This window comes from Mugil cephalus, chromosome 17 (genome assembly GCF_022458985.1).
Source record: "Mugil cephalus isolate CIBA_MC_2020 chromosome 17, CIBA_Mcephalus_1.1, whole genome shotgun sequence".
NCBI classification, from domain to species: Eukaryota; Metazoa; Chordata; class Actinopteri; order Mugiliformes; family Mugilidae; genus Mugil; species Mugil cephalus.
In genome coordinates, this window is record NC_061786.1 from 22,287,534 (window position 1) to 22,314,919 (window position 27,386).

General features: G+C 40.9%; 2 long non-coding RNA genes across 2 annotated transcripts in view; one reads left to right on the forward strand and one right to left on the reverse strand.

Annotated features, from left to right (window-relative positions):
• The window catches only part of LOC125023985, a 37,432-nt gene that overhangs the window by 7,337 nt on the left and 2,709 nt on the right, over window positions 1-27,386 (reverse strand). The window contains exon 2 of the long non-coding RNA XR_007114688.1: window positions 25,649-25,793. This is a non-coding gene — a long non-coding RNA (uncharacterized LOC125023985). The remainder of the gene's footprint in view (window positions 1-25,648; window positions 25,794-27,386) is intronic.
• LOC125023986 lies at window positions 8,193-27,284 on the forward strand. The gene is made up of 3 exons (XR_007114689.1): window positions 8,193-8,254; window positions 9,228-9,426; window positions 27,054-27,284. It is a non-coding gene; the product is annotated as an uncharacterized LOC125023986 (long non-coding RNA).

Here is a 27,386-nt window from a genome sequence, read left to right on the forward strand (position 1 = left end):
AGGTTTGGTTTTGGGGTTAGAAGCTAGTGAATTCTTTGCGTCTCTGGAGGATCTTCACAAACACTGACACATAATTTTATGGTGTGTGGTCTTTTTATTTACGGAGAGAACTAACCTTGTTCTGCCATTTTTATCAAGACACTCGAGTTTAAACTAGAGCTGGTGAATACATTATGTTTACACACGGGTTCCTCACAAACAAACACAGACACACACAAGGTTGTGTGCATAATACTTGTCTTTGTGGCCTAATTCTCGACAAAACAACATCAAGAGGTGATTTGTGGCTGTGAGAATATTTTCCCTGATCCTCTCGATGTTTTTAAGGGTTCATACAGAATGCATTATGTCAACAGATGGACCTCACAGCTATAGAGAGACTGGTGGTGTGTGTTTCTTTCTTTCTGCCTGTGTGTGTGTCTGTGTGTGTGCGAATCCCTTCTTTTTGTTTTGTGCGACTGCAGCCCTGTAATTAGCTCGAGTCAGATCTGCCTCTGTAACACAGGTGGGAGACACAGAATTTAATTACAGGGTGGAAGCTTCAGCCCACCTGTGTATGTGTGTTTTTGTGTGTGTGTGCATGCACCTGTGTGTGTGTGTGTGTGTTTGCATGTGCTGCTCTTGCACAAATTGTATGCTTAACTTGTGAATCTTTTTTCTGTTTTTACAGCCGGCTGCTGCTGATGATGATGATGATGATGATGGGAGGTGGGCGATGGAGCCTGAGTGAAACTGAAAGAGACAGAAGAAAAGGGAGGGACGGGGATGAACACCTGGCGGCTGATTAAAAAGACCACAAGGAGGAGGACGAGGAGGGGAGGGGGGTCCTCTTTTTATATTTTCCTCCGCCTCCTCCTCCTCTTCTTCACTTCGGGCTTTTGAGTTGTGATCAGACGCTAACTTTGTTCCCCTTGCTCCTAAAAACACGAGGCTTAAAGGACTCAGGGTGCGGTTCGCGGTCCTGGTTGCTAAGTAACTCCAAGTTTGACAACATCTTGGAAGCTTCTAATTACATTTGGGAAAAGGAAAGATATTGAGACAAGTCTGTTGAGACGAGATATCAACACAGAACCTGCTCCGGGAGCTCAGAGCTCACAGAAGTTACCTGTTGCCAGATGAATAATTGATGACGACTGACGGAGATACAGTAGAAAGATCGGCTCAGAAAAACTTGTTGCCTTCCCCGACTTTCGTTTTACCGGAGACGAAACCTCCGGCATCTCAATAGAACAAGGCTCATTAGTTTGGCTCGTACACCAGGTCTGTGATGTCCCTCATCCAGCAGCTTGTTTGCATCGATGCACAGATTAATGAGAGCGTTGTCTGTAGATGCAGTTTATGTCTCTTGTTTGGATGTGAACTCTCTGGCCACTTCATTAGGTACAATAGTGAATGTGTTCTAATCTAAATCAGCCTTTCTTTACGTTAAAACACAGTTTTTGGAGGATTAAGTTTGTGATGTTGTTAAACTAGATCACGGTTTTCAAAATAATAGAAACTACATCCTACAAAACATATTTCAAATAACTTTTCTTCTCTCTTATTTGAAACTAATGCTGAATACGAGATGATTTAGTTTAAGACTCTTTTATTAGAATTCATTAGTTTTTAACCAGTTTAGCTAATGATCTGGTAAATGGGTTTAAATTCTTGCTGAATAAGCCAAAAGCGTAGAAAGAGCCACAAGACTAACAACCTAAATCTGCTTTAAAGTGGATATAAATATTAAATTACGTTAGATTTTCTGTGACTAGATTAGCTAGACTAGCTTGTAGTGTGTGGACTGACTGAACCAATTAATCCCATCTTGACAATACGCGAGTTCATACTGTTGGCTCATTTTATTTTTTCTACATCCATGACATTATATTTATAGGCTGTAAACATGTGTATTTCTGCTGTAAATTCAGACCCTTTAACATGGAGGTCAATGGGGATTGACTGGCAGCCTCTAGTGGACATTAGAGGAACTGCAGTTGTTGCTACTTGAGCCCTGGAAATTGTTGTTTTTTGTTCAAATATCTCAACAACTTTCCACTGGTAGCTGCTAAGATAACTTGATCTCAGAGGATGAATCTTACTAAATTCAGTAATTCTGGACTCGAGACAAAAAATTATATGTTTTTATGAGCAAAAAACTGGACTCGTTCTTGGAGCCTCTAGTGGTCATTAGTGGAACTGCAGTTCTTAGCTCGTCGGTGATTATTCTATAGTCCTGGATGCAACCACACAATCAATATTTCTCAGTAGAATGAAACGCCTACAAACCACATATAGTTAATACAGATAATATTATAACAAGACTTCAGGGATGATCCAGTTTAAGTTTTACACAAAGTTTTACACAAACCTCTGATCCGTTCGTGTTACAGTCAAACCCGCTCTCTTCCACTTAAGGAAACTAAATCTTTTCACCCAAAAGATTCAGTGACCAGTTCCCAAACTAATCCTGTCCTATAAACCACTCGGATCTTGGAGCGACCTTCTCATATTTTTGTGAAACTACTTTGTTCTACCCCTCAAAGCCCCCCTCTGTCAGCCAGACTCATTTCGAGCTTCACTCAGCCGCCTGCTGCCAACCTCATGGCCTGTAAACGCTGCCAGTACAGCACGGCCCATTATTTCTCCACTGGTCAGCCACTCGGGCTCCAATTCAGGAAGGATTTAGTCGTGTATATGTGCAGCCACATGCAGCAAAAAACACCCAGGTGCCGAATGCAAATAAAGAGCCTTTTTATATTTTACGGAGGCCGAGGTCACGGGGAGGTTTATCGGCCGTGAGAGAGCGGCTGAAGTTTGACAAACAAGTAACTACAGTGACTGTATCCAGACGAGCTGACGTCCATGTTGCCAGCGCCATCACATTTATGGGATTAGCTCATTCTCGTCTCAGACGACACTTGAGTAAATCTTCCCCTCATGTCCAGATCAAAGGCCTCATTTTAAACGTGTTAGAGAACAAGAGGCTGAAGTCTCACATTTGTGTTTCCAGAAAAGTGTCCGAGAGCTGAATTTAAATCCGTGTTCAGTTTCCTCGTTGCAGGAGATGGAAGTTAAACCCGAGCAGCTTTGGCTCATCGAGCTGCAGTGTGACAGCACCAGAGTCGGTCAGACTGGCTTGGTTGACTTCCTCCATCCATCCTCCCTTCCTCCCCCCCTCCCTCCACATCCCTCGCCGCCCCGTTCTCTCCTCCATCACCCGTGGCCGACGCTGTCAGCGGTGCCCTTGAGAACAAAGGTTAGGAAACCTCAGTGTGTCTGCACTTAATCTGGTTTCCACAAGTGCTGCATTGTTTTGCTGCTAAGAGCTAACTGCTGTCTCTGCACTTCCATCACATCTTTGTTTGCATGGAACGGTATCATCGCTAATGCTAAGGATTCACAGCATAACTGCAAATGTAGCTGAAGAAAGAAAGAACCAAGTAAAACATTGATAATGTGGTTCCCTGCAGTAACTCACAGAGACTAGAGATCAGCTAGATGCTAACAGCCAGCTGGACACTTCATTAGAGCCAAGCTATGCTCATTTATTTATGAACACTGCCCTCTATAAAGTCCCATTAGCATTATAATATGCTAATGCTAATCCATGAAATTGTAGATATGTGCTGCCACAAAACCAACTCCACCAGCTCTGCAAAGACACGTTAGCAAAGCTATTAGCATCCATGTGTTAGCTCACAGCGGGCGTCTAGTATCCGTACTTTTACTTCAGTACAAAATACTTCTGTTTCCTCTGTTTGCAACCAAACATTCTGTTGTGTCTACTCTCGGCTGGTTTGTTAGTTCTCAACAACAACAAAAAAAAAATAAAAAATACACAAACAAAAGTCTCTCTAATATAATGTATATTTATTTATACGCTGACGCAAACACAGACGCCCTCATGGACGAAACCATGTGTGTCAGCTGTCTGGTCTGTTTGAGCTTCCCCTCCATCCTCTGCAGCTGCACCTCCACCTCCATTAGCTGGCTGCACGCCTCCCTCCCAGCGCCGCGTGCTGCTGCAGACTCGCCGTCGGACTCAGGGATGATGTGTTATGAGACGCGTCCGCACGACCTTGTTTTGACACTGCGGAGAACGGCTGGTTTGTTTTTCGGCTCTGCAGCGAAGGCTCGTCGCTCCACCTTCCACTTTCTGCATGGATTGTTTTCCAGACAATGACCACGGAGACTCCGGCACGGCAACCAAACAGGACGCCGGGACGCTGTGTCATCAATTAATCCCCCCCTCCCTCCAGCACACACACAGACACACACAGACACACACTTTTCCACCTAAGTGCCTGGAGAAAGCTGCACTCAGGGACGCTGTGTTAAAGGGAGGGGATGCCCCAGGGGTAGAACAGGGATATATATATATATATATTCAGGGCTAAGGCAAAACAAATTGCTGCACGACACCATGACAGCAGTGGACTCACAGGACTGCTGATGTTTAACCTTTTGAGGATGTTGTCAAAGCTCTTGACAATAAAGATTTGACGGGAAACTGGGCTGCAAGTGTCCAGGAACCAAGAAAAGCATCATTTGAAATAGCACTGAAACGGATATAAGCCCACGAAAACCGCTCAAATCAGTAGTTTGTCATTTTTCCTTCCACAGACTTAATAACGGTTAATTAAAACCATTATTTTTAGATAGCGGTCTCAGAAAAAACTCCGTAATATTTCTGCTCTGGTGCAAACAGACAATGCAACGAAGAAAATAGAGCATATAAAAACCTTCTAAGAGCTAAAAGGAGCCTGGATATTGGCCTTACAATCTAAGATCAACACAACCAACACAACATGATTCTTGTTGCAGACAAACGGTTCAGGTTTGATGTTGATTTGCCTGTAAACAACATATCAAATGAAGTCCTGTGACATAACGAACGACTACATGTGTGGAGGAGATGGTCGTCAGGCCTTCGCTGTGAGGAGCTACTTCCTCACCCCCTGCACCATTTCTCATTTTATACCCCCCCCCCTCCCACACTCTAAAGTGTGTCCCCCCTCCCTCGGCGTGGACGGCTTCACGCAGCACTCAGGGCTGGTTGGGTTTATGTGTTTCGCTCTGGGTCGGATGTAAGGTTTATTAAAGTGCCGCCCTGCAGGGTCCAGCAGACCAGCAGTCGGCCTTCAGGCCTCCGACGCTGAAACTCCTGCGACGATGCTGAATGTGAGAACAGGAAGAGAAAGTCTGAGAGTCCATTTTACTGAAGTACTGCACTAATAAACCAGGTTTCCCATATGATGTTAATGCCATGGTGTAATTTACTTACAGTCTCATAATGAAGTGGAAATATTTGTACACATCCAAACACCTCCTCCCAAACCTCCACCACACACATCGGCCGCTACTGAAGATGTAGGTTATCGCCTCCATTTAAAATCCAGTGTTAGAGCTCTTCATTGTTTAGACCATTTACAAGTACTTAAAGAGAGATGATCCAACTTGGTTAGATCCAGAATTTTCTGATATATGATTTAAACTAACATGCATTTGTGCTCGTTCTGTGTTCCTGTAGATGACGCAAACTCTGTTGACGCTCAAAGTTAATATGACTGATCAATAATGCATCATATTGTATCTGCAGACATTTCATGTATTGTATAAACTGCTTTTAACCTCTTATCATTCCAGTCTTTTTGCAACACAAAGCCTTTTTAAGACGAAGTAACTGAATCCTGCTGATGAACATGTTGGAGCTCATTCATGGTCTTTGTCTCTTTTTAAAGACAAGACTCTGAAGTTTCTATCACAACAGTCAGAATCTCTCTAAGTGGTTTAGTTCTGGAGGAATCAAAGTTGGAACACGGTTAAAAAATAACAAGTTGTTGGGTTCATCTGATTTTTTTTTGTTTTGAAAAAAAAATGTGTTAATTGAATCTAATAATGACTTTTATCAATGAAACCAGAAGAAAATGACTTATTGCATCATGCAACATTTACTCAAACACAACTCGAGCTCTGATTGGTTCAAAAAGCTGCTGCTGTCCCATAAACCACCCAGAGGAACGATAAATAATAAGTGGGATGGCATCACAACTTTCAGCTTTCTTTATTAGACAGTTTACTAGACCTGGTCCCTGTTTTAGTTTCCAAACAACCAACTGAAAGAAGTGGACATGGACCAAGCCTTTAGATCTAAAAGCGTGGTGAGGAGCTGGGGTTTGTTTCAGGTGCACATGCACCATATAATATATGACAATAAAGATTCGTTCTTCTTCTTCTTAATGACCAGATCTTTCTCCAATGGATGATTCTCTGTCTCCAAGATGTTTCACACCATGTTTCTTTTCATCAGAGCATCATTCATTGGGAAACAGTTTCCTCCCTTGTCATCTCAGTTTCAGGTGGAAACCACCAACTCCCCAACCATTTAGAACCGAAGACTTGAATGAAACATCTTCAAGAGACTCTACGAGTCCAGTTGTCCCTGTTTCAGCCAGTTTTTAGGATAAACTCTGACCTGGATGCCTGAAAAACCCCTTGGACCATTTTTGAATTAGCTGGAAGTTTGGTGGAGTCTGGCACGGAAAAAAGACGGCGACGCCCAGATCTAGATTATTTGTTTCCCTGGTGATAAGCGCTTCCTGCTTCCGTTCATTTTATGACTGTAGGAATGTGATTATTAAACCGTGGAGGTAAAAGACGTCTTTACAGCCTTTAAAGTTTTAAGTCATTATCTCTAAAATAAACATCTTGCCAAAGATGAAATGTAAATGAGTTATGTTTGATTTTGAGTAATCACGGGTCGTGTTTAGTTCGGCTCGTTGGGCGACGCCACTCAGCTTAATGAGCAGCACTAGACTCCCAGCTGCCTCTGTGTTTTTTTTTTTTTTATTATTTTGTTCACGTTATTTACTGAGCAATTAGTCATGAAGCACAAACTCTGAGTGTGAAACGATGGAGACACACAGAGGAACCCTGAAAACTAAATCTGTGTTTATTTCTCACTTCATAATAAAAGGCACCAACTCACAGGAGATTACAGCTGATGTGATAAAACAGTTTAGTAAGTTTAGATTTAGAGGAGATTTAGAGAAGATTCCCTACGCGCTTTGTTTTTAATGACTAAATAAAATAATTAAATTAAATTAAAAATAATCAAGGCATGAATAAGGTATAGAAAGTTTCTCTTTCTCTTACTTGATGTAAGTTGTATGATCAACTAGCTACGCATAAATAATCACAATATTAAATTAAAACAAATCTACAAATGTAAATCCCTGTATTTGTGTTTACAATCAACCATTTTGTGTTGACGCCACCAGTTCACTTACATCAGTTTATCTTCCTATGGTGACAGAGTCAAACCGGGGGCGATTCTAGGTTCAGAGCTTTAATGTCCAACTTCACGTTGTTTAAAAAAAATAAAGAAAATAAATTGCATTTAAACGAGAAGATGGAGATAGGAACAATACCCGTCTATGTTCAAACCACATATTGTGCTCAATTATTTTTGCATTGTTATCACAGACAAACCTTAAAAAACTAAACAAAAAGAAATGTTATTATTCAGCAAAGTTTAGCCCTAAACATGAAACTGATTTGCAAGTGATGAGTTGGTTTATTTGTGTTTTTCTGTTCAAGCAAAGTTCCTCTAAAGGTACGTTTGTTTATTTAGATTCTAGTGCAGCAGAAAACTAAAGTTTTAAAAACACTGCAAGAAAACTATTAAAAGAAAATAGTTAGTGAACTAATAATCAGAATATTAATGACTATTTGTTCATCTTTTAATTCTAATTCCTTTTTTTTTTGGAACATACACTAAGAAACCAGCAGCAAACTAAACGCAGCGCTGGTTGGACATGAAGTGCAAAGGTATAAATTAATGTTGACTGACAAGAAAAAGACATAAAGAGAAGTCTATATAATATGCGTAGCTGTTATTTTAACATCACGGTGATGGATTATTCATCGTGTTTCGCGCTGTGCTCCCACGTTGCGCCGACCTGAATCTGAAAAGCTGCCGCCACTGATGAAACTCAGACACCGATTTGTTTCATCATGGAAAACGCAGGTGAGTGATGAAGCTGCAGCTCGGTCCTGCGGCGGAGACGAGGACGGGCTGACATCACTTTGACATGTACCCAGGGAGGGCTCTGATTGGCCCGCGGTCCCGTGGAGAGGTTTCTCATTACAGACGGTTGTTTTGATATCTCCCTCCTCCAGACCTGAACTCAGCACTTTCTGTTCGTCTGTTTAACGGCTGCTCCTCCCTAACAAACGCTCTGCTGCTTTACTCTACGTCTGCAGGAACATGGTGAGTTTAGGGAAGAAATAAGGACCAAGTCCTTTTGATGCTCCATGTGTCTAGTATTTACTATTACTGGTGTGCACGTATTAGAATCTGTAATATCAAAACATCTCTAAAAATCCATATGCATCCAACATACATTCAAAACAAATTGATATGATCAGGAAATGAATAAAACGTACTGAGAAATCCTTCATCCATCATGACTGTAATGTCACACCAAGAATATAAAGGAGGAATTTCTAGTAACTGCATGATTTGCAATTTCTGGTGTCAAAATGATTGAGTTGTTGTGACTGTTGTGGTCATGGCAACGCAGGTTTATTTGTATTCAACAATGACAAAGACATTAAAACATCATGACAAACAGCAGAACAAAATATGGTCGTGATCTGACAGAAAAAGCACAGAAATGTGTGTGAGATTTTGCAAATTTTTTGTTTTTAAATCTGATTTAAAGTCTTTTACGTGAGACCCCGTTCAGACGTTGCATCTGTCCTGAGGAATCAGATCAGAGTGGAGATCAATAAATTAATGCGTGTGATTTCAGTGAAGATCCAGGTACAGATCAATTAGAAACAGCAGCTGGTGCAATATTGTTCTTGTTATTTACAGACAAACTGACATCAGATCTCAGCTGATGGATGTGGACGCATTTTAAAACCAGGTGTGAACACAGGAACTTAAAGATTCTTCATATTCAGGTTCAGGCTGAATGTTAATTGGCTGCATTTACATGTTTTAAAATCTTTGCTTTAAACTGAATTTATTTGAAAGTATCCAAACGCCTCCTTTTGAAACCATAACAAGTAAATTTATGACAACGACAACAGGTTAAACACTTTAAAGGCATCAACCGAAACAACCCAGTACGAGTAGTATTGAAACTGCACCTGTTAAATGAAGAACTGCAATCAGTTCTTTTTGTACCTGGATCTAGAAAAAAAAAAAAAGACCGTTTCTGTGGTTTTGCTTGCAGCCAATCACTGAGAGCGTTCTTTGATTCAATGCACCGTGTGATTGATCCGCCACCACAACAACAGCAGCTTGTTTCGTGCTGTTCAACGTTCGGAGACGCCACTAAAAAAAGACATCGGCTGAACTACACACCTGCTGGTCCTAGAGTTTACAAGTCCTGTCTTCTCAACATGACGCAGAGCAACTGTGGATAACTTCAGGTAATATATAAATGGCTACTAGGCTAACTGCGCTAATCCTTTGTGTGTTAAAACATTTACTGTTGAGTAAATCGTTTTCGGCATGTTGTGGTACGTAGCTTTACGTGCTAACGCTAACTTCAGTGGCGAGATTCTCCATGTTTGATGAGAAGCTTCATCAAGTTAGAAGAATATTGGTTCATGGTTGTGATGATGAAATTTGAATTTAAGAGCAGTTTGAGCACTTTGAAAATGTATTTGTGTAAAAAACTGAATCTGAAAATAAATAAATAATCGAATGAAATACTCAACTAGTATTGGAAATTTTAACTTGCTCTCTTCAGTGGCGAGATTCTCCATGTTTGATGAGGAGCTTCATCATGTTAGAAGAATATTGGTTCATGGTTGTGATGATGAAAATTACACAGCCCAAATAATACGTTGTTGTACAAGTTTGCAAAGTTATTCGATAGATTTAAGAAGCAGTTTGAGCACTTTCAAAATGTATTTGTGCAAAAAACTGAATCTAAACTGAAAATAATCGAATAAAATACTCAACTGGTATTGGAAAATTTAAATTGTACCCAGCCCTTTAGATCAGCTGTTGCACTGCGTTGAACTGTTTTTGTTCCAATATTCTGTGACGTCGTTATTTCAAACCTTTAAAGACTTTCTACAAAACTCCTTGTTGTTGTTGTTGTTGTTCTCTCAGTGTGAGGAAACCTACTTTAAATGAATTGACTCACGTGTCTGTAGAGTAAAAAAAAAAAAAAAGCTGGAACAAAATGTTTCGGAGACAGAAGAAAAACACGCTGTTCCAGAGAAAGATAGACTGAGACCTTGGCCCCTCCATGTTTTGTCTCGTTTTTTTTTTTTTCCTTCTTCTTCGTTCTTGTTCTCCCTGTAGTCATGAATATTCAGAAAGAAGATATTTGTGGCTGCTAATGAATATTCTGCATAGAGTCTGTTTGGTGAATTAGGCGAGCGGCGCGCAGGGAGTTGGATAGCCACTAGGTGCATCTCTGAAGGCAACTAACTCAGCTTTTCAAAGGGTAATTATGATGTTTTAAACACCAACGGAGACTTTTTCCGTGCACATGACCTAAATATAGAGCCAATATTTTTTATGCTTTACGCATCTGCAGATGCTTGAAGATAGAAATTCACCCAACCGCATCGATTAACGGCTGAAAAATTGCCAGACTGACTTCACGTTGGGTGATAAGGTCTCGACAACAGAACAAAGAGACGACACAGAAATCGATGAGCGGCTCGATTTGACCCTGCAAGTATTTTCATAAGCCTGAAGATGTCTGACATTTTCTCAAGGACGTTCAGAAGAAGAAGAAGATTAATCCCTCCATGCCAAGCAAAAAAAAAAAAGGAGAAAAAAGAAAGAAGTCTATTTTTAGCGGTTCATTAAAGTCACTTGACGGTGGCGGCCAACACCAACATACAGTAATTGGTTGGGAGGGAGGGTGGGATGTTTGCGTTTTTGACTGTGAAACTCCTGCATCACTAATGACGATTCGTTAATCAAAGCCGCTGCTGTGGGTGCCAATCAAGATAATTACAGAGAGGGGGGATGGCCACAGCAAAGGATGCTGGGAGCTGTGGCACATGGCTGTTTGTGCAGGTGTGTGTGGTTATAATGGATAAAAGTGGTAGAGACGTGGTTTGGGGACAAAATCTATTATTATTTTCAAGTGGTCTTCTATTCCCTGCCATCAGTACCAATGAGAAACGTCTTTTCAGACTAAATACGATGTATTTTTATTGGAATTCATGGGCAGATGGCCGCATTTACGGAAAAGTCTGTGATATCAAAGCTATGAAGGATCACAGTTGGGATTATATAGTAAATAAAAAAGTGTTGAACCAAACAGAATATGTTTTATATTTCAGATTATTTTATTCTCTCAGTCAGCTTCATGAGATTAAATTAAATAGTCTTTCCAGACGTTTTGAGAAGATGCTGTTGTCGACTACGTTGCCTTTCAAAACCATCTCAGTTGGGTTTAGGTCCTTCTATAGTTTGGAGGTGTGTTCAAGAACAAATGACGGCCCAACTAAGCTCAAACTGGATGGGATAGCTTGTTGCCGCATGGTGGCCATGTTGGTTAATTGTGCCTTGAATTTTATATAAAGCACCATAAGTGTCACCAAAAAAGCTCAAAGCAGCAATTGGACCAAATATCTCATCAGACCAAGATCCAAGACAAAGAATTAGAATTTCCACAAATTACACCTGTTAATTGACCATTGGGTTTAAAGTTTTTTGGCATTACTGGAGGTAGGAGACGCCACAGACTGGAGACGGGGGTTTATTGCAATGCACCGGCTAATTCCAGTGAGTTACTGGCACCAGGAACTAGGGAGATTAAAGGTGGTTAAACAACAAAACCAAAGATACTGTTTAGATTTCTGCTGGACAACGAAAGTACCTTTAAAACCTCCAAAGAGGAATAATACTGCAGTAAACAAAGCCTCATTTGTAATATTTACGAAGGGCATTAAATAAAGCGTTTAATAATTAAATTTTCATATGTACAGTTGTTTCTTCCTGTCTTAACTTAAGTATATTACAAACCCAGATATGTAGCATCACCAGCATCTTGTGTTCAATGCTGCAGAGCTGCTTTATGAAGCGTCACATCACTAATAATTATCTGAAAATGCTTTAAACAATGTTAAACACTGTTTCAGATCCATTTCAGTGACTCTGGATGTTTTTTATTGAGCTAATCATGGTTTTCTTTTAATGAAATCTGACTCAGATCAACGCTGACGCCAGTAAATCTGGATATTAGCTCACGGATATAGATCAGGTTCTGGTTCCGCGCGAAGGAAAAAGGTAAAGACCAAACAAATATGTGCATGAGAAACCTAGGAAAGAATACTGTGACAACAGTAGTGTGTGTGACGAAGGGTTGGTGTATATTTGATGATGGGGGAAACTAAATTTCTTTCCTCCATTTGAGCACAAACTAGCTCTTCTCATCTCCTCTGAGCTTTCTCCTCCTCCTCCTCCTCCTGTCGGGCCTGTTTGGGTATCATGGTGATTGGAGGGGAGCGGCGGCTCGTGCAGGCATCTGCTCGTTTTGTTAGGAACCGTGTTGCAAGTAAACACTTTTTGCTCGCGACCATCTGTCCAAGCTCAGATCTGCATGAGAGCTGGCAGACTTGGCTGGAAGAGACAGCGAGGGGAAGGCAGGGAGGAGGAAAGAAAGCACGGAAATCTGATATATTTATATGATATACATATATATTTATATATATATATATATAAAGGAAACTTGCAAAGCGGAGTAACAGTGGATGGGGGGATGTGCTATTTGTGCTTGTAGAGCTAAAAAGGACATTTAACGTTGTTGTTTTTATGTTTTTTGTCACGTTCAAGATGTCACGAAACAATAAAACAGTGTCGCATAAATCAGCGCCAAAACGGGATTGTTTGCCAGTCGCCTTATAAAGCCAAGTAACAGAAAAAGTAGCGCTCAACAAGGATGCTCATCTGTGCCAGTGACTTTAAAACAAACTAGTGGGTTTCACGGTTTTTAGTCTGGATAAAGGTGAGCAGCCAGAACGTCTAAAATACTTCAGGAAACGGCAGAAAAACTGTTTTAGTTCCTCCAGGACCAACCAGATCCTTGACGGTGCGATCAAAAATCTTCCAAACTTGATTTGAACTTGAGGACTTGGGATGTGAATACTCAGGACATGGACACACAATTAACAGACGACCATTGAACGAAGGCCGACTGTGACATCGCTTCACGTCTCCTGTGTCTAAAACATTTCACTTGATCACAACACAAAGACCAACCACCAATTTAGTTTCCTGCAATCACAACTTAATAAAGAGGCCAACTTTAAATGATGCATGACAAATGATGGAGTCTGATATTAGTTACTTGTGCTGTGTTATTCCCTTTGAAATGTATAGGTGGTAGGAGTAAATCTAAGTTCAAAATCAGAAAGAACATCAAAGAAACTACCGGCAACAAAAGCCAACTGTGACGTCCCCTCACATTTCCTGTGTCTGAATTTAAAAGTAGCTACTATTAGCTGGGAGGCCAGAAAGCTAGAGGGAGCTACTTTTAGCTGAGAAGCTATAAAGAGCTACTATTAGCTGGGAAGCTAGAAGGAACTACTATTAGCTGGGAGGCTATGACAATAGGAAGAGTTATTATTAGCTAGGAGGACAGGAAGATAGAAGGCGCTACCATTAGCTGGGAGGCTAGGAAGAGCTACTATTAGCCAGGAGGCTAGGAAGCTAGAAGGAGTTACTATTCGCTGGGAGGCTAGGAAGCTAGAAAGAGCTACTATTAGCCAGGAGGCTAGGAAACTAGAAGGAGCTACTATTAGCCAGGAGGCTAGGAAGCTAGAAGGAGTTCCTATTTGTAGCTACTATTAGCTGGGAGGCCAGAAAACTAAGAGGAGCTACTTTTAACTGGGAGGTTTGGAAGCTACAAAGAGCTACTTTTAACTGAGAAGCTATAAAGAGCTACTATTAGCTGGGAAGCTAGAAGGAACTACTATTAGCTGGGAGGCTATGACAATAGGAAGAGTTATTATTAGCTAAGAGGACAGGAAGATAGAAGGCGCTACCATTAGCTGGGAGGCTAGGAAGGGCTACTATTAGCTGAGAGGCTAGGAAGCTAGAAGGAGCTACTATTAGCTGGGAGGCTAGGAAGCTAGATGGAGCTACTATTAGCTGGGAGGCTAGGAAGGGCTACTATTAGCTGAGAGGCTAGGAAGCTAGAAGGAGCTACTATTAGCTGGGAGGCTAGGAAGAGTTATTATTAGATGGGAGGCTAGGAAGCTAGAAGGAGCTACTATTAGCTGGGAGACTATGACGCTAGGAAGAGTTACTATTAGCCCCGGTGGCTAGGAAGCTAGAAGGAGCTACTATTAGCTGGGAGGCTAGGAAGCTAGGAAGAACTGCTATTAGCTGAAATCTTAATGCCAACGAAACTGAAGTAACACAAAAAAACAAAACCAGTCTAAAATTTGTTCATCTGCCCAATTAAATTCAAAGCTACCCAGATGGGGATAAACCCTCATTCTAAAAAGACACTTTTTCTGGAGCCATTTATGCAAATAAAGAACGATTCTACAAACTAATTTATTTAGAAGCTAAAATAAAAAGCCTAATGAATTTTAACATAAGGGTGTATCACATTAATTTGACTGTAGTCAGATATAAAACACAGAAATAAAAATGTGTGGAATCTGGAGAGAAATTCTAAATTTGAATGTAAGCAATGAGTCAGAATCGCAGCATAAGAGCTGCAGTCTGTGTGTTTACGTCTGACTCCATCTGTTTCCCTTTATGACTGGTGTTATCTGTCTGTATCTGTCTGTATCTGTCTGTCTGTCCGACCGTCTGCCTGCCTGTTTGCCAAGACCTCGGCTGCACAAAGGCGAGGAAATAAAAACATGTTAATGAGGTGCACACCCATCCTGAGCTTTCCATCCAGAAATGTGGTCTTTAGATAATCTCTGAATCCAATCTAAGCAGCTGCTCTGCAGGTTTGTCAGGCTGCCACCAGCCCCGGTCGTGTTGACTCTGACATAATTAGCTCTGCTCGCTGTCAGCTGACTGAAGAATAAGAATTATTAATACTTTTGTATTGCCAACAAACGTAGTGGGGGGGAATGGTGGAGTGTCAGCAGTATTTACAGAGTGAGGAATCTTTTTTAGTTCCACAGCTGCAGAAGGAACGCAGACAGAAAATGTGTCTCATGTGAAGACTTTAAAACAAAATCTGACTTTCACGGGGGAAAAGTTGGTGGTGGATTTACACATTATCATGCAGGTAGAGGACGTCCGTTGTCAGCGGGTCACTTCTCCTCCTTATCCTTTTTCCTTTATGTCACTAATGAGATCAGTCCATCACCTCGCCCGTTCACCTGTTTGCCTCTTTATCCTTTAAGCTGCAGATGTGATGTGAATGATGCCGACTCCATCTGCCCCTGACCTTATTCTGTCTCTCCATCCTTCACACTGACACAGACACTCAAATCGCTTGCTTCTTTCTTTTCCGCGGCATAAGGAAACAGACGAGCAGCAGTCGGCGATAAATGAGCAAAACCAATCAGCCAGAATAGAAAGTAATAGAATGACCACCTGCATTAAAAAGTCCCGCAGGTTGCTACACTAGAGACTATGACACTAGGAAGAGCTACTATTAGCTGGGAGGCTAAGAAGCTAGAAGGAGCTACTATTAGCCAGGAGGCTAGGAAGCTAGAAGGAGTTACTATTCGCTAGGAGGCTAGGAAGAGCTAATATTAGCTAGGAGGCTAAGAAACTAGAAGGAGTTACTATTCGCTGGAAGGCTAGGAAGCTAGAAAGAGCTACTGTTAGCCAGGAGGCTAGGAAGCTAGAAGGAGTTCCTATTTGCTGGGAGGCTAGAAAGCTAGAAGGAGTTCCTATTCGCTGGGAGACTAGGAAGAGCTAATATTAGCTAGGAGGCTAAGAAACTAGAAGGAGTTACTATTCGCTGGAAGGCTAGGAAGCTAGGAAGAGCTACTATTAGCCAGGAGGCTAGGAAGCTAGAAGGAGTTACTATTCGCTAGGAGGCTAGGAAGAGCTAATATTAGCTAGGAGGCTAAGAAACTAGAAGGAGTTACTATTCGCTGGAAGGCTAGGAAGCTAGAAAGAGCTACTGTTGCAGCAGGAGGCTAGGAAGCTAGAAGGAAGTTCCTATTTGCTGGGAGGCTAGAAAGCTAGAAGGAGTTCTATTCGCTGGGAGACTAGGAAGAGCTTGAAGGCTAGAATTAGCTAGGAGTACTATGCAGGAGCTAGGAAGCTAGAAGGAGTTACTACTAGCTGGGAGGCTAGGAAGCTAGGAAGAGCTACTATTAACCAGGAGGCTAGGAAGCTAGAAGGAGCTACTATTCGCTGGGATCTTAATGCCAACAAAACTCTCTAAAACATTTCCATATTTTGTTTAATCAATGCTCCCAAACTAAAGTAATAAGAAAAAAAACAACAATTAGACCCCAAATAAAGAGTCTACGATAAATGAGCAAAAACAGTAATAATAATAGCATGTAATAAAATGACCAAGTTCTGCAGGTTGCTACACTAGAGACGCGTTAGCTGTGAGACTAGGAAGCTAGAAGGAGCTACTATTAGTTGTGAGACTAGGAAGCTAGAAGGAGCTACTATTCGCTGGGAAGAGCTAATATTTTGACTTGGAGGCCGAGTCAAAACCTTTAACATCTTTTTACTCAAACCATTCCTGAACCGTGGGGAGCTGGGGAGCATGGAGAGCCCTTTACTCTCCATGGCCCTGTAATTTTCCCAGTCATAAACAAAAGCATCTGGAGCAGCAGTTTACAAACATCCCGAAAACAACAAACGTAAAAAAAAAGAAAACAAAGAAGAACTTTGGATGGAGAGGGTATGAAAGCCTAAGAAATGACAGAGGTTGGATGATTCCCTCCGAGCATCCCACATATTTTATATTTATGGAGCTTCGCAGAGCTCCATGACTTCTCCACCTCCTCCTCCTCCTCCTCCTCCCCCCTTTTTGAGGTGAGGAGAGAAGATCTTGATTCCTGAGGTGTCTGTTGCCATAGATAGAACCTGCCAGGGGCTTTAGCTGGATGGATAGCGAACTATTTATCTCCCTGCAGACGGGACCCCCCAAGTCTGGTAAACCCAACGCCTACACCCCCGTCCCACTCCCCTCCTCATTCCCCTCCCACGCTGTCTGTCTGGATGGATGGGGGAGGAGGGGGCAGGCTTCAGCGTTTCTGCCCCCCCCCTCCTCCAGAGGGTTGAAAAAGTACACACTGGCAAGAACATGTAGTCAAACACGAGAATAGCAGAACCTTGTCTTCTTTTTATTTTTAACAAGAGACAAAAATGAGCTTCCAGTCAGGAAATCTGTAAACATCCTCCGTGTCAAGGGTGTCTCGAGTGTGGACGGGTAGGAGCTCTGCCTGGAAGCAGAAACGCAACAAAAACAAAAAAAAAAATAGTTTCTCGACAAATATTTTGCCGACGGTGAACACAATCAGTTGGAATGTCACGCCTTCATGAGGTCATATCTGTTTTACACTCCACAACGTTTCTACCAATCAGTGCAGACTAAATATTAAGAACAGCAGCACCCTCAGCCTCCAGAGTTACAACTTATGACCTCTCAACAACAGCTTAGAGGAGTCAGGAAATAGATGCTAATGACTAGATGTGCTGCAGAAGAGAGGAAGAGGAGAAGGACTGGAAAGAAGATGAGGAAGAGGAAGAACAAGAAGAAGAGGAGAGAAGAGGAGAAGAGAGGAGATCGGAAAGAAGGAGGATTGAGAGAAGATTAGAGAAAGGAGAAAGGAGAGAGGAAATGAAGATGAAAGAGGAGAAAGAGAGGAAGAGAGGAAGGAAGGAAGAGAGAAAGAAAGAGAGGAAGAGAGGAAGGAAGAGAGGAAGAAAGGAAGGGTTGGGAAGAGGGTGGAAATGGAGTAAAAAGAAGAAGGAAAGCAGGAGGAAGAGCACAAGGAGAAAGAGCAAAGGGAAGAGGAAAATAAGGAGTAAGAGGAGGTGTATTGGAAAGAAGATGAGGAACAAAAGAAGAGAGTGGAAAAGGAGGAAGAAGCAGAGAAGGAGCAAAGGGAAGAGGAAAATGAGGAGGAGGAAGAGGAATACAGTAAGTAGAGGAAGAAGAGAAGAAGGAGCAAGAAAGGAGGGAGGAAGGAAGAGGAAAACGAGAAGGAGAGGGAAGAGGAGGAGGAAAGCGTCTCACGAGGAAACAACTGGAGGTTCAGGAATGATTTGAGGAATAACAACAAGTTGAAGGTGTTGACCAGGTGCAGAGAGGCCCCGCCCTCACCTTAAACATCCTGGTACCTGATAAAGTTCTCGTACCCCTGGGGGGATCTGAAGGGACTCCAGGGGGTACATGACATTTAAAATAATATTAATAATAACAAAAAGAAATGATAGCAATTCAAAAAATACTTTAAAACAGTTATTTAATAAATATAAAAAAAAATTGAAAGTTCATTGAATATAATTTGTTTTCAGAAGGCTATTAAATTTCCATCTTCCTCAAACCCCCCCGTCCCTCATACCAGGATGGTTTGACCCAACCTGGTCATGTCAATGAGCATCACCTGTCAATCACAGCTGTGGAGTCGTGGTTAAAGCGTAGCAGCAATGCTAATCAGAACACGGAGGCAAAAAACGCCAAAAACAAGGTGAAACCAGAGCTGGTAAAATTTCTTCAGTATTCAGAAGAGTATGTTTTGATGGCATTTACACAAACCAATGGCCTCTCTGCGAAGAGATATTGGCTAACAGCTGTATGAAGCCAGCCCGTCTCCAGCGCCACCTCCACACCACTGTGCATAATTATTTTATGTGCAAAAATTTTTATTCATATTGAAGTTAACTATTTCTTTGTTACCAAGTTTTAGGGTATTGTTTGTGTTTTTAAAAGAAACCACTACAGATGAATGAACTGTGTATTACATCTAGTTGAAAAAATATTTCACCGTGGGTGCGTCACTGAAAACAGGTTGAGAACCAGGTCCATGTCTCGGTGGGTCAGGTGGTGCCCAAAGAGGCCTTTTCAGTTTAATTTTAACACTTTAGCAAAAGCTTAAGCTTCCAAATCTGTACTAACAAGAGCAGCGCCGCTCCACAGGGTCAGGACTTAGTTTGGCCTGGAGCTAAAGACAAAGTCTGCTAATAACCAAAAACACAAACATCTCCCTGTTCCTGCCATTGAGCCGCTGAGCTTTATTTTTTGGGACCGCTGGAGCTGAGTGGGAACATCTGTAAGTAAATCCATAAATATTATAAGTCTGTAGCCATGTAGCCCACTTAGCATAGTGGAAGTCTCAGCAGAACGTGTTTACACAACCCTCCTATCATCTGTATTCTGTTTTCCTGCTTATTCTTCGTTCTATTTGTGTGCTGCTATTCTCGTTTTGCTTCCCTGTTGAACCTTGTTATTCTGCTGCTGCATCAACTCTTTCCTCTGCGGGGATCAGCGGAGTTTAATCTCCGATTTAAAAACACAGTTGCTGGGTAAATCTGTAGCACAGGTATGAGCTGCACATCCAGAAGATAACTGGGTCTAAATATGAAGACAGATGTAAATGTAAAACTGAACAAAAACACCGATTTAAAATATGATTCCTTAAAAATTTTAATGATCAATCCTTGGACATTTGTACCATTTAAACATGAGGGGACTGAACACGAAACCCGACTATGACAGACAAAGCTTTTTACAGTTCATGGATGTGAATCTTAAACTTTGCATTTTAACATTTTCTTCATTTTAAATCCAAGTATTGTCCACATATAAAACGATTCTCTAGTCTCTCTCTCTCTCAGTCTCTTGCATAGACTGTATATAAATATGGACAACACATCTGCACGTTCTTGCTTTGGCAAAACTTAGGCTGTTTTCCCGGAGATATTTTAGAACCAGAGTCTCCGCCCACACTTCCTAAAAAATGATTATAACGATAACAATAACAATACTACGCTCTGCTCTAACTCCACCAGTTACAAGGAAATCTGGGATTATACACTGTGCTTATTTAAATGAAAATAGTTTTTACAAATCTCACCGTGGGATCGCTTTACTCAGGAAAATGGGAAAATAGTAACACACAGAGACTTGGATAAGTCCCCATTATGTCATGTCCTGCTTAAATAGCATCAAATAAATAAACTCAAACGAAACTTATCCAAAAAAAATTTCATCAACATTACATTAACCACATAAAATGACAAAAACTATCCTTGAAAAAATGTACTTGACGTGTTTTAGTTCAACCAACCCAAGTCCCGCCCACTAACATGGAAGGGGTGGAGCTTATGACCTGTATTTACTGATTACTTGGTAAAAGTCAGATTACATCTAACTTTATTAGGTACATGCAAAAATATATATTTATACTCAGGAAAATGGGAAAATAGTAACGCACAGAAACTTTGATAAGTAACTTTAATCTGATTACTGGTTTAGAAATAGTAACAAGTGGTCGGATTAGAGTAACGAGGTTCTGGTTACCAAAAACGAGCAGAACCTAAAAATATGTCCAGTGTGTGGACGGAGCTGGCTCTTCTTCTACTATACAGTAATTAGAGGACAGTAGCTGGAGCATTTGTTAGGACGTCAATGCAGAGCTGGTGAGGATGGAGGTGAGAGGAAATAGAGGACGAGGGGAAGGGAGGAGCGGGGAAGTGAAGCCTCGGGGGGAGGGCAGGCGATCAGACGAGCTTCCCACAGTTCAGCGGGATCGTGAGAAAGGCGGCGAGGACTGAGCCCAGCCGTCCAGAGCGTGGGCTAATTGATTTAAGCTGTTTCTACGGGGAAAGGGGGGGGGGGGGGGGGGGGTAACCTTCTTCGTAATTAGTGGTGGTTTCTGAAGGAGTGGACGCTCACCGGGCAGAGTCCCTGCAGTCGGATTTATTTATACGGCAAGATCCCCCCCAAAAAAATCCAATGTTATTCCACAGGGAAACCGATAAAATCCCCACAAAACTGAGGCTGTCAGTCTCTTTTGTTTTAATTCATGCAAATATAACGATATGCGGTGAACACAAAGGGATTAATGAAGTCCTCAAAGATTTTAAAAGCAACAGAAACAAGAAGAGTTATCATTGGAATAATAGCTTGTACTTGTTCTTAGTGGTAACTGATACCAAGGTAAATTTAGAATATAAGCAGTGTATGAAGTTTGTGGATACGTATTAGGTCTGAAATACGTCAACAGAGTTTAAAGAATGAAGTTGCTTTGGGTACTGACCACATACTTTCTTTTCAGTAATGCTGCCAAATCATTTGTTAATAATACAGACAAAAATGTGGGAAATGGGAATAAACGAGCTACAGGTCAATTTTAATTGTGCCCCTAAGCTAAGCCACAGCGAACCCTAGTAAATAAAATCAGTCTGGATCCCTGCAAATATATTACATTTATTTTATACTAATATAAAACATTTTCCAAGCAAAAGGAGCCTTCTCATCCACCTCCTGTTTTGAATTTCCCTGCTTGTTATTATTAACTGTAATTATGTTAACTAGTGCATCAACCCGGCTTTGAATATGCTCCCAAACCCTGACGCTACTTCGCCAGCGCTCTGGCACTGCAGTCTAAAAATGGAAACCCATTTTCCATTTATTGGGACAACATTTCAAAGATCCAAACTGTGTCACAGATGCTTCAAAAATAAAAAATAAAAAATAAAAAAAGGAGGCACATTTGAACCAGATGCAGTGTAAAATTAAGGATTTTGAAGCTGCTCCTGGTTTCCCTGAAGCGTCACAGTGCCAACTTTGACTCTTTGCTCTATTTTAAGCCGGTGGAGTGAGATAACCTCCTGGGTGAGAAGAAAGTGGTGGGGAAATATGCCGTGACGCAGAGTTTCCCCTTTAAAATGTTTTCCCACTCGGTGGACGGGTTAATGACTGGAGAACAATGAGAAATACAGTGAAAACACTGACGCAAAAAAAAAGACACAACACAATCCTGAGGCAAGAAATTATACATTTCTCAAAAATGATGTCACATTTACAGGTAGATGAATCTTAACAGAATTAATGAGCCTGGTTTCTGAAACTGTCTGTCCCTTTACAATTAAACTGCTCGACACATTAACGCAGATTATTACCTTTGCTTTTGCTCACTGATGTACCGAATAAATTAACCAAAGTTTTGCTTTTATAATTTTATTTACAGTCCAGGTTGTAACTGACTGACTTGTTGTACTTTAATCCAGAAATTAATCAGAACTGACGCCTGTAGATGCACGTGAAGTCTTAAAGAATCCAGACTAGTACTAGTAGCAGTAGTAGTAGTAGTAGTAGTAGTACTACGACTAGAGTAAAAGACAAGTGTCCAGATGGCTTTGACGGCGGCGCAACACGGGAGGCAAATTACTGGTTGTGTTGCTCTGTAAATAAAACATTGCTCGGAGCCAAACGAGCACATCGGCCTGCGTGGACGAGTGGGAGACTAATAGCTTAGAATTAGCCGTAGCATGTGGGCAGTCTGTCAGTGCTATCGGCTGGTAAATGGCACTTTGAAACATCTGGGTCAAGCCTGCCTCCTCTGCACCAGGCCACCCGCCTGCTCCAGCGGAGCTATGCTACACTTTTTTTGTTTCCTGCATCTTTGTGTGTAACAGGAAAATTACGGCGTAAGACTCTTTAATTCAGATTAAAATGATGTTCTTGCATCACCCACTGCAAACATATAGCACAATCGTTTTAGTTAAATTAGCTTGAGGCGGTTTCTCTTTCGGACAAATTAGTCAATTAGTGTCTTGACTTCAAATTGATTTGATCTATGGCTCTAAAATGACGACTAAAGCCAAATATAAAGCGATTTACTCATCATCCATCTCTTTGTAGCAAGGAATAACTATCCTGTATACCACTTCCTACTCGTCACTTCCTCCTAGTCATTTCTTGCAAGTCACTTCCCTATAACCAATTCATGTTTCTTCCTTCCTACTAGTTACTTTCTACTCCTCATATTTCCTACTAGTCACTTTCTGCTAGTCATCTTTGTACTAGTCACTTCCTACTCACTATCTTCCTACTACTCGTTATTTCCTAATAGTCAGTTCCTACTTATTTCCCACTAGTCACTTCCTACTCGTTATTTCCTAATAGTCACTTCCTACTCCTTATTTCCCACTAGTCACTTCCTACTCATTATTTCCTAATAGTCACTTCCTACTCCTTATTTCCCACTAGTCACTTCCTACTCGTTATTTCCTAATAGTCACTTCCTACTCGTTATTTCCTAATAGTCACTTCCTACTACTTATTTCCCACTAGTCACTTCCTACTTATTTCCCACTAGTCACTTCCTACTCGTTATTTCCTAATAGTCACTTCCTACTACTTATTTCCCACTAGTCACTTCCTACTCGTTATTTCCTAATAGTCACTTCCTACTACTTATTTCCCACTAGTCACTTCCTACTCATTATTTCCTAAAAGTCACTTCCTACTCCTTATTTCCCACTAGTCACTTCCTACTCGTTATTTCCTAATAGTCACTTCCTACTCCTTATTTCCCACTAGTCACTTCCTACTCGTTATTTCCTAATAGTCCCTTCCTACTCCTTATTTCCCACTAGTCACTTCCTACTTCCTGTTTAGTTTTCACTTAGAGATTTGTTTCTGGCTCATTTAAATTTAAATTAAATTTCAGTCCGTATTAAATAGAGAAGAGCTGCAGGTCTCCCATGTTTTAGGTCTAAGAGCCGACTGGTTGTTTGGACGCTCGTAAAGTCTCAGTAAAACATGTGTGAGTTATCGTTCGCTGTGGTGAACTGAATAAATGAGAAACACACATTTTTCTTCCTCACTAAAACACAGCTTGACATTTATATGAACTTCATCCTTTCAAAGTCAACTAATGTCCAGTGTCTGACAGGTAGGACACGAGACGAGTGTTTCACTGCTGATTTAATGCAGCTTCTCTGCGGTTAAAGTCACTCAGGACACATGCAGCATCTATTTATGATGCTCAGCGCATCCACTCGACCACGTTTTATATTCTGGTCTGTTTTTTAAATCTAAAATAAAACATTCTCTTTTCTTTTGTTCCTTTAAAGGAACCAACTTTTGGTCTTATCCAGTAAAATGCCTCGTCCTTCCCAGGCGGAGATAAAAGGAAACTCTGCAGAGCTCACATCTAACACACCTCTAACCTCATCTTCAAATAAAGTTAACAACGCTATCAGTGAAACTGTCAGCTACTTCTTCCATCTATCCCGGCCGAAGAAAAGCTGAATGGACAGTTTATTCTTTACATCAAATGGAAACCTCCGACCTGAACAGTTCATCTTGTTCCCTTTTCATTCCCTCCTGTTTCATGTCTCTCTCAAAGGCCGGTCAATGAAAAGCTGAGCTGCAGCAGAAACGGTGAAGATGGCGGCGACCTCTGACCTCTCGCTCGACTCCTTTTAGCCGGCGCTGACGCTAAGCAGAGCGTGACGGGGTGATTTGACGAGGAGGCGTCGGTGAAGTGACAGCTCCATCAAGCCAAAGCTAATACCGCGTCTCATTTATCTCGGGGGTCGGAGGTCGGAGCTGGGAATGACGTCACATCCGAGTTATCGGCGTTCCGAGTCGGAAAACAAGATGGCCGCCGCCACGAAAGCACCGGCCTTGTCCGAATATAACTTGGTGGAAACTTTGTGTGTTCAATATTTACATTTTGAGATATTTTGCAACATTATGCAACATTTTATTGCAAAGTGGAAACTTTTTTCCAAAGCTACTGAAGTTCCACAAATTGTAAAACAAACAACTTGAACCAACTCATGAGTGTTTTACTAGAATTAAACCAGACAAGGCAGAAATTTATAAAAAATAGAACTGTAGAAACAAAATACACCATTAATCACAGTTAGCTACAACTGTTTGTATAAATATTAGTTAGTTTAAATATTAGGTTTAGTAAACAGGTTGTAAAATAAGACCCTGTGTTGTATGAGATTCTGTGCACTGCTGGTTTAAAGAGACGCTGACTTTAAGATCCTCATTGCAAACGTTTTCACCTCATAGTTAGCATGACGTGTGCTTATAGTTCTCATATAACACATGAAAAACTTAAATTACACCATAACAGTATTTCAACGTATGTATGTAGAAAAATACTGTCTGTACGACCAATTTACTGCAACAACAACTAATCAGAAGTGATGATAAAAGGAATATTACAGGAGCTTCTAATCACTGTTTACACACAGGGCGGCCATCTTGGAAACTGATTCTACGACTTTTCGAGTATAAAAATGAGAATTCCCACTCGGAATTCGGAAATTCCGGCTTCCAAACACAAATTGAACGCACCGTAACAGCCGGCGCTCCGCAGCACGAGGGCCGTGGATGTGTTTAACATCGCACAGGAAGAAGAAGACATAAAGAGAAAAGTGATTTGAACATGCGCCGCTACCTAAACCCTGCACAGCCTCCTGGGGAAACATGAAATATTCATCTCATGCATATTTTGGAAGGAGAAGCTTTAAAAGGCTTTGCTGTTCATCCACCTTCATTACAGCATGAAAACTGAGTGAATCCGACCCCTTCCTCCGATCAGAAACAACCCACAGACTCTGTTCAGCGTTTGTCCAACACAAACACGACAAGACGAGCTCAGGTTTTATCTTTTCTCTCTCCTGAGTGGAAGCTTCCCATGAATACTTTAATGGAGTTAGACTTTTACTCATGATAGGTGACAAAACACCAACCTGTCATCACGTCTCCTCGTAGGCTCGGTCAGCAGTCTGCAGTCTGCAGCAGACGGCGACTCTTCACATCTCTGACATGTTCATTTGTCACCAGACGTCCTCCTCGTTCACACACCTCGGAGGAAGACGTGTCGCCATGCGTGCTCTGCAAAATAAAAAATTTAAAGATAAATCTCTCAATTTTAAGCATTTCATTTCCTGTCCAGATTTGTCAGGCTCAGTCCAAGAAGTTTTTTTTTTTTTTTCCGTTGGATCATTTCTCACCAGCAAATAAACTTTGCAAAACTTTTACTTTAAAAAACAGACAAACAGGTTTCATTTACTTTTTCATCCATTTCTGTGTCTCAGTTACTAAATTTATAATATTTCCTTAAACCTGATTAATCATTCTGGTCATATATGTAAAATAACTTTTTGTGGGCGTGAGTGAAGTTCATCATTTATTTATTCCCCAGATTTGGACAAACAATTCACCCCTTGGAAGCTAAACATTTCATTTATGATTATGGTAAATTTATTTGATTAAATTTGGAAAAACCTTCGTCTGATGTAAACCAATAGAGATTTGATATCAATTCATAAAACAATTCATCGTATTAGACTTACTTAAAATATAAGTAAAAAAAAATAAATAAATCTAGTAAAATAATATAAAAAAAAATAAAAGTAAATAATCTAGTAAAAATAAAACAAATAAAATAGGAATAAATATCTAGTATAATAAAATAAAAATAATATAACATAAGTAAGACTCTAGTAAAATAAATTAAAATATCAGTAAAAATCTAGTAAAATAAAAATAAAATAGCGTTTATGAACAAATGTAGAAGAAATGGAGACAGAAGTGAATATATAAACATAGGAGGAACTAATAAGGTGTAATAATGCTCATCAGCATGAACAACATGGAGTTATCTGTTACAGAAAGGTGAGTTGTTGTACAGCTGGACTGAGAATGGTATGAATTTCTTGCACTACGATTTTAAAAAAGTATGACGTATGAAATGTCTTTAAATGAATTTATCAAATCGACACTTCGCCACCCAGACCTGTTAAATATTGAAGTGTAACTTAAATATGCTTTGCTAAAAACATGTTCTTAACTTTCCGAGCTTTTACATTTTCCTCCCAAGGAGCCAACAAGGAGCTACACTATAAACTCTCTTTAATTTAATTATTTACTAAGGACATTTCAGATGGATAAATAATCCATAATCTTCAGTGAAGTGACTCTATTAGAAATATCATGAGTTATGTCTCTGTATAACATCTTTTTGAGGATGTGTGTCCTAATCCACGTGTGCTGAGGACCTGAGGTGTCAGGAACGACCCACGGAGTTAAAACACACGACTAATTAAATTCCCCCCGCGTTCGTTCCTAACTCCTTATTGTTCACGCTGACAGGAAGCAGAGGAGCGAGTGTTTTTCAAGACTTCCTGAGGATATCAGGGCGAACATCTGAAAAAGACACTGAGCTCCGAGCCCAGAACGGGGGATCGACTTCCTGTCATCGGAGGAAGTGATGATTATCTGCATCCTGTCAGGCTCCCTGAGCATCGCACCAGGTAAAGCTACTTCCCAAATCCCCGTCATTGTCTCACAGAGTTCCCGTGTAGGACAGGGATTAGGAGACGAACCCTCTCCGGGTCGGTGTTAATCTCTGCATGTTTTAACACCTTCAACACAGCTTCCTTTTTCTCCTGCTGCTTTAAATGATAAATAAATTCCTGCTGGCTC